Raw genomic sequence first — 14358 nt, forward strand, 5'->3', positions numbered from 1 at the left:
AATGATTTGTAACATAAAGAAGCAAAAATGACCAATCAGAACAAGAAGATAAAAGAATCTAAAAATTTGAAGATGATATAAGCAGCCTCTGGGACAACTTCAAGAGGTCCAACATTTGCATGACAGGGGTGCCAGAAGAAGAAGAAAAAGAACAAGAAACTGGAAATCTGTTTGAAAAATTAGTGAAGGAAAACTTCCCTAATTTGGTGAAGGAAACAGATATGCAAGTCCAGGAAGCACAGAGAGTCTCAATTATGATGAATGCAAAGAGGTCCATGCCAACACACATCATAATTAAAAGGCCTAAGGTTAAATATAAAAAGAGACTCTTAAAAGCAGCAAGAGAAAAGAAATTAGTTACTAGATGGTTGCCAGATGGCGTTGGCGGGGGGCAGGGGGGGGCGGGGAGTAGAGAATGGGTGAAGAAGTAAGAGGATTAAGAAGTGCAAATAAGTAGTTACAGAATAGCCGTGGGGATATAAGGTACAGGATAGAAAATGGAATAGTCAAACAACTAATATTTATGACCCATGGACATGAACAATGGTGGAAGGATTGCCTGAGGGAGTAGGAGGCACTGGGTGGAGGGGGACAAAGGAGGAAAATCAGAACAAATGTAATAGCATAATCAATAAAATATAATTAAAAGAAAAGACCTGAATGTAAGACCTTGGTCCATAAAACTTCTATAAGAAAACATAGACAGTAAGCTCTTTCATATAGGCATTGGTGATTTTTTTAATCTGACACCAGAAATAAAAGCAACAAAAGCAAAAATAAACAAGTGGAATGACATCCAACTAAAAAGCTTCTGTCCACAAAGAAAAGCATCAACAAAATAAAAAGCCAACCTACCGAATGGGCCAAAATATTTGCAAATCATAGAGCCAATAAAGGGTTAATACACAAAATATACAAAGTACTTGTACGATGAATAGCAAAAACCAAAACATTCAATTAAAAAATGAACAGAAGATTTAAATAGACATTCTTCAAAGCAGATACATAGATGGCCAACAGGCACAGGTGCTCAGCATCATTAGTCATCAGGGAATGCAAACCTGAGCCCCAGTGAGATATGACCTCCCATCTCCCAGGAGAGCTACCGTCAAAAAGACAAGAAACAACCCGTGGGTGAGGATGTGGGGGAAGAGAAACCCTTGTGCACTGTTGAGGGGAATGTACATTGAGACAAATACTATGGAAAATAATATACAGGTACCTAAAAAAATTAAAAACATAACTACCAAGTGATCTAGCATTTCCACTTTTGGGTATTTATCAAAAAGAAAGCAAGCAAGAAAGAAAACACTAAGTTTAAAAAAATATGTGCACCCTTATGTTCATTGTAGCATTATTTACAGTAACAAGTATATGAAAACAACCTCCATCCTCCATGTACCAAGTGGATAAATGGATAAAGAAATTTATATATTGTGTGTATATATGCATATATTCACACACACACATATATATATATGTACACACACATATATATACACACACAAATATATATTACTCAGCCATATAAATAAATGAAATGTTGCCATTTATGACAACATAGATGGACCTTAAGGGCATTATGCTAAGTGATATAAGTTGCAGAAAGACAAAAATGTAAGACCTCTCTTATATGTGGAATCTAAAGAAAAGAAAAGAAAAAGCAAGCTCATAGACACAGAGGAAAGATGGGTAGTTGCCAGAGGCAGGGGGTGGGAGAAATGGGTGAAGAAGGTCAAAAAGTATCAGTAAATAAATAAATACATGTGGTCAGCTCTACCCTACACCTCATCTCAGACGACTGCCTGCCTGAAATATCATTGTGATGCAGTGGACCACGGCACGAGCACACACAGACTGCCTCCTGCTCACAGCAAACCCGTAGCAATGAAAATTTAAAATAAAATGAAGGGAGTGTAGCCACACTTAAAAACAAGAGACTAATCTGTGGACCAAGCTTTACACTGAAAAGGTACACCATTGGGTGCAGTTTGGAATGGCATACCAGGCTCAGGACTGGACACAGACTCTAGTGACTTGAGGGACACAGGCTCAGAGAGAACAGGACTAAGAGCCCTTCACATGCAGAAGTCCATGAATGGGAAGTCACTGCATAAATTAGGGAACTAGAGTGGGTATTCATGCCAGCGAGAAGCTGGTGAAAATACTGTGATCACTGCCCAGAACTGTGGTCCCTGCTTAATTGAGGTACCAGGATGAGCAGAGCTACTAGGCACCACACCTGGGGTTTTAGATTTAAACTACCCGAGACAGAGTCATATGAAGATCTGCTTGTCAACAGGTGACTCCCAGGGGACAGAAGAAGACAACCACAAAAATCCTGAATAAGGAAAGGTGATCTTAAGAAAAGAAAAAAAAATTCAAAGATTAAAATAATTAAGAAAACCTAAGATAAACTTGCAAGCAAAAAGCTTAGTACAGTGCCACAGTGAATACAACTGCCAAAAATATAATGACAGCAAATATAAGTGAAGTCCTACAGAGGTGGTGGAACTTGAACCAGACTTGTAGGAAGAAGTTTTGGAAAAGTAGAAAAGGAGGGGGCATTTTGTGGAAGAGAAACATCTTACGCAAAACCCTGAGAGGTGAAAGTGGAGCAGTGCTCGGTTTTTCGAAGGCACTGGAGGGGTGTGGAGAAGGCCGAGGACAGTGGGAGGGGGAGATGCGCTTTGTAAACTGAGGTGGGGCCAAACTGCGGTGATGCCCAAGTGCCAGGAAGAGAAGCTGAATTTGATTTTTGAACAATGCCCAATAGGCCAGGACAAAGACGTGATGAGTGAGATAACAGTACTGCACAGGGCAGAGTGGAGGGGAAGTGGAGGTCCTCAGACATTTTGAAACGTAATGACAGTGGGTAGGAGGTCAAAGGATGATGTCTGCACCATAATGATGTAATAGAAATAGAAAGAGCTGTTTGGAAGGTAGATTTCATACGTAACAGATTAGGTGAGCCACTGGGGACAAGCAAGAGAGAAAATGTAAAATATCTCAAGTCTGGGAGGCAAGTGCCATTAATGCAATGGTGACGATGTGAGAAGGCATTCCCTTAGAAATAAAGAAAAAAATCTAATTTAGTCATGCTGTTTTTCACATTCTTATTTTGTTTTTATTAACTATTTTAAATATTGTATGCAGGAAGATGGAGAAAACACGGGCTGCCTAAGGACCTGTCATCAAGATTTAACAAATGTTTACATTTTGTCCAAGTGACATCAGATTTTTTTAAAGCAACAAAGTATTGCGTGCACAATTACAGACCAACGTCTCTATCTCATTTCCCTCCCGCTTCCCCCAGAGGCAACCACTGTCCTCAAGTGGGTTTTGTTGTCCTTGGGCTGTAAAAGCTTTCATACTTTTTTCTACAGATGGGTGTTCCTACAATATACAGTATTGTTTTGTGTGCCTTGAAAATTTACACAGAATCGTTCTGCAGGTTTTTGCAAGTTTTCCATTTTTTCCTCATTGTTATGCTTTGAACACATATTCATGTTGATATAGGCAGACCTATTTTATTGATACACCCTATTTGAAGGAAATTAAATACACTGAAGGTCAAGTGAGGGACTGGAACCGTACATGTGGACTAGAAGCCTGTAAGCATAGAGGAAGTAACTGAACTGTGAGTATGGATTTGTTTCGTAGACAAGGGTGAGGCACCCACTAGATTCAGCTTTTTTCATGCAGTGACTTTTATTGTTGCCCCGTGGCGCCAATTGTGATTGTGACCTATTAATACTCAATAAATGTTTCGTTGAATGAATAAACAAATAAATGGATCAATAAACACCTCTCCCTACCCAGCCTGGGCTATGTAAGGCACAGCTAGGAAACCAGCAACCACAGGCAAACTTTGAACTAAAAGTGAATTTGGTTAGCCAACACAGCATGTTTAAAATAGAATCAACATTTTAAAATTGGAAGATTTCCCATTTAAAGACTAGGTTGCTGGCTTTTATTCCAAGCCCCAATTATCTAACAGAAGCTGGGCTATAGTGGCTGGTACTTCCGCCTGGCAACAGTCACGGTGGGCAGCAGCAACCACCTTTCAAGAGGCCACACGTTTTCAGCGTGACCCCTCCACTTCCCACTGCTCCCCCCACACAAAGGCCAATTGTCAGTTAGCACGGATTATTGCTCAACTGTTGTTTTTCTATAGTAGGAAATATTGCATTGTGTCCTAGCCTTTAAGAACGAGGGGACAAATGGACCTAGAGGGCCCAGGGTGCCACCCATAATTGGAGAGGACATATTCCTTTGCAGAAGTGAAAACGGTACCCTTAGGTGTTTAACATGCAAACTGTGTCCAGGTCAGAGAGTCCAGGTCATGGGGAATGGAACGTATTTATTTATTAAATAAATATCAAGTGTCTGGCTTCTGAACTATTTCTATCTTTGGGAGTCATTTCAGTGCCCAAGCCTCAGACCAGGACAGAACGGAGCATCCTAAAATGGTGAGGGGGACAGGCAGGCTCAGTGTTTTCCAGTGGGGTGTCCTACTGGCCAAAAATGATTCTCTTGAGTTTTACTGCGATCCTGTGCTCAAATGAAATAGTCCTTCCAGTTCCATTACATCAATAGATTATTTTTTATTAAGAAAAATGGTCTTTGATTAGAAAGTAAATATTTTCCAGCCTTAGCAGAGCAGGGGAGAAGCAGAATCTAACAGCTGCACTATCCCTCATCTTGTGTTTACAGGGGTATGAGCAGGTTTATTTCCAGCAACAGCGGGTTTCCTTTCCACTGCATTTGAAAGATATTCCCCACATTTAGCATGTTCCAAATTGCCCCCAAAATTAATAAAATCTCCATAGACGGCTAAGGAACAACAATACCCAAAGCATCATAGCCACTTTTTCCAAAGAACAAGAGAGAGTCTATTTTAGGTGAATTTATTTTATTTGAAAAGATTTGTTTATAGTGGTATTTTAGGTGATTTTAAAGTCAATTCTTAAATATTTGTCAAGGTCATTTGTTCTGAGGATTTAACTTAAATTTTGGTTTGTACAGAAACATGAAAGGCATTTAACATTTTGTAAGTGAAGAGTTTAGTCTTTTCTCACCCTAGGAATGTAATCCCTTCCTGATAAGCTCCAAAGGAGGGCAAATCCTCAGTTTAAAATATACTTACTAGTGAAATCAATGGCACATAATTATCTCAATAGTTAGCAAACAATATCCATGATGAATAATGTTTATTCAATTGATATATTAATGCAACCCCCCCAGAAGTAAAGACAAAAGAAATCAATAGTAACAATAGAAATAATGCACCAGATTATTGCTACTGTTAATTAGCTAATTACTTTGAGAACTGAAAGTGGCTGATGCTGACTCCAGATCTGGCTGAAAACTCTGGGCAACCAGAAAAGGTCCTTGTGAATGTGAAGAAATGCCTTATAAGTAAAGTACAATACTAAATAACTTGTGGTCTTGCTTTCTTGTAACCCCTGCCTTTATGGAGCATCTCTGGGGCATGACTGCAAGTGGGTATTATAAGTAACCAACTGAAAATCCCTCATTTAAAAAGCAAGTCCTGAACTCTTCGCCTTGCTTACTCTGCTCTAACGATATTGTCCCCTTGGAGAGCCTCACCTGCCAAGCTCATTCCTACCTCGGTGCCTTTGCACTTGCCGTTCCCCTTGTGTAGAACATTCTTCCTGCGCCACAGATACTCTTGATGTGGTTTTCATGTCTTGGCTCAATGTCCTCTCATCAGAGAGGCCATCCATGACCACACCATCTCAAATACTGCTCTTCCTCTCAGTTTCTGACACACCCTCCTGTAACTCTATGCATAACACTGAGAGTGTGCACTTATTGGTAGATTTGTGTACTGTCTGACTCCGCAAGCAGTCATGCTCCACAGATGCAGAGGTGACACTTGTTTTGCTCACACCCGTGTGAACCCTCACCACCCAGAGCTTCATCTCACATTTAGGAGGTGCTCAGTAATAGTTATAAATGGACCAATGAATGAAGCTGTCATTGTACACTCCTTTTTGAAAATAACTTGGCTTTATTTCCTTCAAAATAGAATTGTGTGTGTGTGTGTGTGATTCTGCTATAGCAATTATTTTCAAAACAACGTATTTCAAAGCTCCATTTCTGCATGTACATAGTACAGTATTACACAATCTTTGTGGATGTGAATGCTAATGTTCTATCCATTTTATAGGCTTCTAAAAAAGAACATAAGCACCAGTCTCTGTGTAGGTTTTAACTTCATATATGCTGTACGGGTACACTGAACTCAGCCTAATAGAACAATTCTTTTTCCTTTCAAATGGTTGCTCATTCTGACAGTGTATCCAGTATGTTCTCTAAACATGGACATTTAAAAGATATATTTCTTGAAGGACCTAGTTTTGTAGCACATACCCACTGGAGGCTCAATAACTGTTACCTCTTGGTGAAATGTTGCCGTGCAATTCTCCTGTAAACTCTCTCTAGTGGAAAAGAAAAAGAAGTTCTACCTTGCTTTTGGACCAGAAAAATGGTCTTATGTAGTACAAATATATCTCCAGTTAACACAGTTTCTACAGGCAAAATAAACAAAGGATTGTTTTTCTATTAAAATAATTCTGTTTGCTGTATAAAGATAGCCATCAAAATAAATCAGTGTTTCTGCTTCTCTAGAGAGAAAAACTATAAACTATTGTTTTTATGATTGTCACACTGGTGCCTAAACTGTGTAAGATTCACCAGACTCAGCCCCACTATTGTATAGCGAACAGTTGGCCGTCTTGGAGGCTAAGGAATCAATATTGTGTCCTCATGAGAATTGCCTTCATTTATCTTCAAATCTTTATTTTGCTATTAAAATGATCTCTAGCATTCATAGCCTAAAATAACAGCTAAATATTAAATATTAAAATCAATATGATAACACTTACTACAATGATGTGCCTACATATTCAAGTGAATGGCAGTATCTTAGTATCAGAATATTCATCAACTTGTTACTGTGTCAGAGCTAAACATTTAATTCTATTTGAGGCAAGAAGGAAAATGATTTAATTCATGAATTATCCTCATTAATATTTTCACTGAAGCATCTATTCGTCAGCTAATGACCTAGTATCAACTGATTATTATTAATCCAGGGTCGGTTACTGAAACTTCACTTACACTGTACAATTACAACATTTCAAATGTTTATATTTTATGGGAATATAATACAACCTGATATTTACATGCAATTTTACAAAGAACTTTCACACCCATTTCTCATAAGCCATTTCAGTCTACTGTTTCTTACAGTGACATATACTAGCAAATTTCTAATTTGGGGGAAGATGTGTGAAGAGAAGTCTAAGTGATTAATTTTATTATCAATTCCATTTAATTTATTTATATATTTACATGTATTGATTGCCCCATATGTTTTAGGCATTTTGCTAGGTGCTGGGGATACTGAAGGGAGTAAGGTATGGGCCACTCATGCCCATTGCATTAGTGGCTATTTAGGTCTGGGAAAAGAAATGTATTTCTGCGGAGTACCCAATAAATTTGTTTGTGTTTGACACATCTATATGTGAGTTATATACACATGCAAATATATATTGTAGATTATACATACATATATTATCTGATCTCTCTAAGTCACTAGTTATACTCTGAGCACACAAATATTGAAGTTGGAATGGGTGTTATAACTTTTAAGAAAATAAAAGCTTAATAAGCAGATATATGGTGGCTTTCCTAGAAACATCAGAAATATGCTACATTTTCAGATTTGATTCAAGATTCACGACATTACAGAGACTGAGTTATACTGCAGAGAAAAATGAGTTCCATACAAGTGCTCTGAAAGCAGGGTTGTCCTTATGTGCAGGAAGCAGCCGCTGCCGCCACTTTAACTCCCTGTGCTGAGTGTCAGCTGCCCCGAGAGTTAAAGTTTTGCTCCTGGAGATTGGAGTCTTGAGCAGATTTTGCTCATCCGGAATTCCCACCCCCCAAAAAGATAAACCAAAGTCCTAGTAGCTTATTTCTCAAAGAAGAGATTATTTTCTCCAAAATCAAAAACAAACAAAATTAAACCAGCTCTGAGAACAAGGTCTTGTGGAAATAAAACCCTGGTTAGATTCTAGAAAAACCAGGGAGATGAGAAAGAAACCAAAACAAACCATACCCATTATTATTTTCAATTTGGCTGGAGGGCAGCTTTGTCTACAAAATTGAATACAATCTTTATTAAAATACATCAGAGGAAATTCATTTAAACATTAGACTCTATATAACATACATTTACATTTACTCTGTATTGTCTAAAATTTGACTGAAATGATGGAAGAGATGGGAAAATTTATTCATTTTTGCAAATTAGTAATTTTTCTGTGCCCTCCTTTCATTTTACTTTAAGCATTACTGAAGTACTTTCACAAGTCTTTACAATGGCCACAGTCCTATTTATACAATTAACAACCTATTTTTCTTTCCATTTATACCCATAAGATATTTTAAATAAAATGATTAATTCATCCTAAAATAGTGTTTAGCACTTCATATTTCTCCATGTGTCTCTGTTCAACAGTGAAATTTCAGCCAGGCAAGATTTAGATAAAGTAAGAATCTCTTCCCTTCCATAAATAATGCTGCAACCTTTCTTATGCTGGGCTCAGTGAGAGAACTATGCCCCAATATTCTAAGCTATCTATACTCCTGTGCATGTAGAATGACACTAACTGTGCATGATCCTTGGGAGGAGAAAGAAAATAGTCTCTCCAACATTTTCAGTGTTCTGTGTTTCAAATGAGGAACCAAAGAGAGAAAGATCCAGATTTACTCCACTCAAAATGACCTTCTGGGGAGGTTTGCCTTCTATGCATGGCTATTACCTATTCATCTGCACGGCCCCTTCGTTATTCCACAATTCGCTGTCTGCTCTGGGCAAGCATCCTGCCTCCTCCCTCCCCAGCCTCCCTTCCAGATTCCCTATTTCCCCAGTCGGCCCTCCAACTAAAAATCTGTCCAAGTTAAACATAGCATGGAGGAAATCATGCATAAACGACTGAACTTCAGATCTTAACAAAATAACACATTCCTTTGGGAGGGAGAGAGTTCTAAGGAATTTCTGAGCATGACTCCTGACAAGAGTTGAGATTCTTGTGCCCTGTCACCTCAAGTATAACGTCTCCGGGAGGATGAGTAGAAACACATGTACCTTCAGGTGACTGGGGGAATTACTTCATGATGCATTTTGAAGTTATTGGTTACAGACATGTCTCCTCCTAGGATTTGGTTAAAACAAGACCCCCCCCCCAAAAAAAAATCACCTCTTTAAGAACTTCTGTCACTTACCTCAATGTTGAAAAAGAACTCAGGAATAAAGCTCTTCCTTACCCCAGAATTATTAAGATTCTGTCCCATATGACAGCCTTTTCTGCCAGGTCACTTAACTATAACGACTTCTGGGGGGCATAATTCCTCCACGGTGGACTTTCCTTTGAAAGTGTGAAGCCACATTACATTGCAGAACTATGACTCATTTTCCCCATAAAAACAAAAATGGTTAAGCCTGGGTCCTTCAATCTATTATTTTGCATTAGGAAGCCAGTTTTCCACTGTTGATTACTGTTCTATCCTTGGTGTGATAAATCACACCAAGATGAGGTAAGACTTTTTGTGGTATTTGCTGATCATTTTTGCCTTTGATTCCATAAACAGGAACTATCTCCAAGTCCAGCTGCAGTCTTGGATGAAAGCCCAGGCTATTAGCTTTTTCAAAGGGTATGTCATAACACTACTATCGGCATCAGTGTAGGTAAGAATGTTTCTTTGACAGATCAAATTCTACGTAGTATAGCATCCTTCTTGTTAATCTTTATCAAGATAACTTGATAATGTTCTGTTCAATGGGAATTATGCCCACAGGTTTTACAAAATTGAAATATATGCCACCATTTTCTTACTAGGGTGTATTGATTATTGCTGTGAAGATTTTAGCACAAGATACACTTATGACATATGTTTATAGTTGACAGATATTCTGACAAATGTAATTGACAAGTGACAAACTGAACCTTCCCGAGAAGCCTACTTATTCAACTATCAGGAGGGAAGGACAGAAATCTTTATTGCTAGACTCCTCAGGAAGTGGTTGCATTTAAAAACCAGACCATTTTTGAAGGTCATCTGCCTCTTTTGTCATCTGTTTGGCTGACTGGTAATAGGTGCCTTTTAAATGCCATGAATTCAAATAATCTCATTCACGTTTCATGGCACACAGTGTGATGGTTTCACTGAATTGACTTGATTTGACATAATAAAAAGGCAGACATCTCAGCCCTTTGGAAGTGTGTGGGGTGGGGGAGGGTGTCTAACCGAGCTGCAGACACGCCTGCAGTTTATTTCTGTGTGAAAGTGGGAGGAGCATGTCTAAGAAAGAATTTGTCAGACGAGTTTTGGTAGCAGGACACAAATCCTCAGCTCTGAAGCCCGTGGGTCTCATTTTATAAACAATAACATAGAACATTGCACTTGAGAAAATTCTCAGAAGATTCAACTGCTAATTTTTCATCTTCCAGTACTTGTCAAGAGTGCCTTCAAAACTAGTTACGAAAGCTACTGTCGAAGAATCTACTAATGACTGGTGCTCTGATTGCTTGCTCTACTCCTATCTATGTTTAACATTTCTTTAAATCTGTTTTCAGTAGTGCTACTGTTACTTTAAAAAAAGTCCCATCATCACATAAGTTGAGAAATTACTGGGTTATTTCAAACTAATTCACTTTAATTCCTATTGAACCTCTAACAGATTTAATATGCTAATATAGTTTTTGAATCTACAGAAAATAAATTACAGTTTGATGTATTTTTCCAAGATAATTTAACTTGAACTCACTTTCAATGGAGTAACTGTTAATATATAGCATAATTAGTTTTCTAAAGAACAAAGGTTGGCAAATGCTCCAGATATCAGTATGTCCAAACTCGACTATCTGGATTTCCTAAAGAAATTACTTCCCTGCATTATGATATTTTTTAATTTAAGTATATATTTTTTATTATGCTGTCACAGTTGTCATGATTTTTTTCCAATTGCCCTCTCCACACAGTACCCGCATTCGCTCTAGTAATCCCCCGCCCCACTTAGCTCATGTCCATGGGTCATGCCTATAAGTTTTTTGCTTTTCCCTTTCCTATAGTATTCTCAACATACCCCTGTCTATCTTGCTCCTACCAATTATGTTTCTTGATCTATGCAGCATTTCCCCCACTCTCCTCCTCCCCCCTCCTAGCTGATAACCCTTTAAATGATCCCCATATCTATGATTCTGTTCCCATTATGGAGGTTTGCTTAGCTTATTTTTCTTTCTATATTTTAGATTCAAATGTTGACAGTTGTGAGTTCATTGTCATTTTAATGTTCATAGTTTTGACCTTCTTTTTCTTAAATAAGTGCCTTTAACACTTCATGTAATAATGGCTTGGTGATAATAAACTCCTTTAGCTTTACCTGGTCTGGAAAGCACTTTATCTGCCCGTCCATTCTACACGATAGCTCTGCTGGGTAGAGTAATCTCGGTTGTAGGTCCTTGCTATTTATTACTTTGAACACTTCTTGCCAGCTTCTTCTTGCCTGCAAACTTTCTTTTAAAAAATTCAGCTGACAGTGTTATGGGAACTCTTTTGTAGGCAGCTCTCTGCTTTTCTCTTGATGAATGTGAGATTGATTCTCTTTATCTTTAACCTTTAGCATGTTAATTATGATGTGCCTTGGTGTGGTCCTCTTTGGGTTCAACTTGATTGGGACTCTGTGTGCTTCCTGAACTTTCATGTCTATTTCCTTGAGCATCCTTATAACCAGTGTTTTGAACTCTGCACCTGATAGATTGTTCATCTCCATTTCATTTAGCTCTTCTTCTGGAGTTTTGATCTGATCTTTCATTTGGGCCATGTTTCTTTCTCTCCTCATTTTGACAGTCTCTTTGTGTTTGTTTTTATTTATTAGGTAAAGCTGCTTTGACTCTGTGCCTCAGTAGTGTGGCCTAATGTAGTAGGTGTCCTGTAGGGTCCAGTGGCACAGCCTCCTCTATCACCCAAGTTGGGTGCTTGAGGTGTACCCTTCATGTGGACTGAATACACCCTCTTCTAGTTGAGCCTTGGTTGCTGTTGGCAGATCAATGGGAGGGATTTCCCTGGGCAGTCAGCTGCAAGGATTGGCTGTGAGCACTGACCACCAACCTCTGCCATCTGTGGAGGATCAGCTGTGCAGGGGCAAGATGACAGTGCTCCAATGTGGTCTGTGGCTGTCCACTGGGTAGATTGGCCCTGGAGTTTCCTGGGTTGTTCAGACCAAGGCCAGCCCCCCCCTGTGTTTTGCCCGTGGTTACCCTGCCTGAGCTGGAAAGCAATCTGAGATGGCTGCTACTTGTGCTAGGCTTGGAGATTCTGGAGGGAAGGCAAGCTATGAAACTAATCTGGCTGCTGCTAGTGACTGGCCAGGAAAACATTGAGGCCCGCTATTGATTGTTTAATAGGATTTAGGGAGTTGTGAAACATGAGCCAAGACCAGCCATTCATACAGAAAAGCAGTGTGGGTGGGCCAGTAGGTTTTGGTGGGGCAGTCTCTGGGGATTTCCAAGATGGGTCAAAGAGTATTAGCTAGGTTGATGGAGTCTCAAATATGGCTCTAGCCTACCAGTTCTGTGGCTGTACCAGGTGAGGGCTCAGAAAATGGACAATGGCCTTAGCTCACCCCAATATCAGATATCCTAGTCTCTCCCCTTATACCACTGGGGACCTTCAAGCTGCCACACCAGCACTGGAACTGAGAGGGAGTGAGTCTAAGTAGGAGCGTCCATGTGCGGGTTTTTTAAGAGGAACTGCTTGGAGCTCCAGAAGATTCTTCCTGCTGACTTAATCCCTGCTGGTTTTTGCAGCCAGAAGTTTTGGGGACTTATCTACCTGGAACTGGAACCCTGGGCTGGGAGCCTGATGTGGGGCTGGGCCTGCTGGCTCCTGAGATAGCTCTCCCAAATTTTCATCCACCAATATGGGTGAGAGGCCAGCCCATTCTACATCTGCACCCCTCCTACCAGTCACAATGGATGAGGTTTCTCCAATTCTATAGTTGTCAGATTTCCTTTCAGCTCGATTTTTGAATGTTCTGAGTGATGGTTGTTCTATATTTTAGTCGTAATTTTGATGTGGTTGTGTGACAACAGGAGCCATGTCTGCCTATGCCACCGTGTTGACTGGAAGCCCCTATGATATAATATTATATCCTTGCCTTTTTATAGTGAGTAAGGGAGATTTAAAGTAACTTTTATTTTTACCATAACATAATTATAGCATCTAACACACATTAGATAAACATATCATATATTCCTTCTAGAATTTATTGCCAGTTACAGATTATCTCTCCAGGTTTTTATTTTTTTAAATGGGCACTGAGATTTATAAAGACAGTAAGAGCTTATTTTTTCCCTTTGACTGCTAGGGGACTCAATCTCAAATGTGCTTCTATATAATAACAAACATGTTCTGTGATATGGAGAATTTTTCTTTGTAAATAATGTTTTATGTTTTCTGTACTATAATTGGGTATCTTGATGTTTAGCTTTTATTATTACAACTGGGTTAATAAATTCTATGCCAATAAATGTGGTAAAGTATACAAAGTGTGAAGATTTAATTCAGGTAAGCTATAAAGACTATATACTTCAGTATCTCAGAAGTAGCAGCATGAAATACTAATGTTAATATTAATTCTCTTTTTAATGTTAATAGTACAGAGTGGAAAACATAAAAAGTTTCCCTGGTCCATTGTTTCTTGTTCTTCCATTCCTCAACAGGAAACTTTTTTTTTTAACTGTTTCTCTGTTATAGTTGCCAAACCTCTGGAAATACCAAAATAAATGTAACCATTCCTTCATTTATCAATTCTAAAAAGTATTTATCAACATTGTGAAAAAGAATTTTATGTCACTTACATGGTCCTCTCTTTTCTTTTTCCTCTTCTCTATTTTGACAGTCACCATTAGTTCTTCCATTAGTTATATTTATGAAATGTAAAATAGTGTACTTAAAAGTTCCATTTACAAAATATTTCATTGAAATACAGCATACACATAGAAAGTGCATGAATCAAAAGTGAACAGCTAAATAAGTTTTCACAAAGCAAACACAGCTCAGATGAACATAGAGTACAGTACTAGCATCCCTCAAGTCCTGCGCCTGTCTCCACTGTTTTGATTTCTATCCTCTTACATTGATTCCCAGTGTTTTTGAACTTTTAAAATTATTTTATAAAAATAAAATAGTATTTACTATTATTTTATTTTTATAAAATGTTTATTCTTAGATGGAGGAAAAAAGAGGGAGAAAGAGACG

General features: G+C 38.6%; 1 protein-coding gene across 8 annotated transcripts in view; it reads right to left on the reverse strand.

The window, feature by feature from the left end:
• GRIP1 (glutamate receptor interacting protein 1) overlaps positions 1-14358 on the reverse strand; it is a 666005-nt gene that overhangs the window by 240958 nt on the left and 410689 nt on the right. The window lies entirely within an intron of this gene.

This window comes from Sturnira hondurensis, unplaced genomic scaffold (genome assembly GCF_014824575.4).
Source record: "Sturnira hondurensis isolate 20B ecotype Veracruz unplaced genomic scaffold, ASM1482457v3 Scaffold0014384, whole genome shotgun sequence".
In the NCBI taxonomy this organism is placed as follows: Eukaryota; Metazoa; Chordata; class Mammalia; order Chiroptera; family Phyllostomidae; genus Sturnira; species Sturnira hondurensis.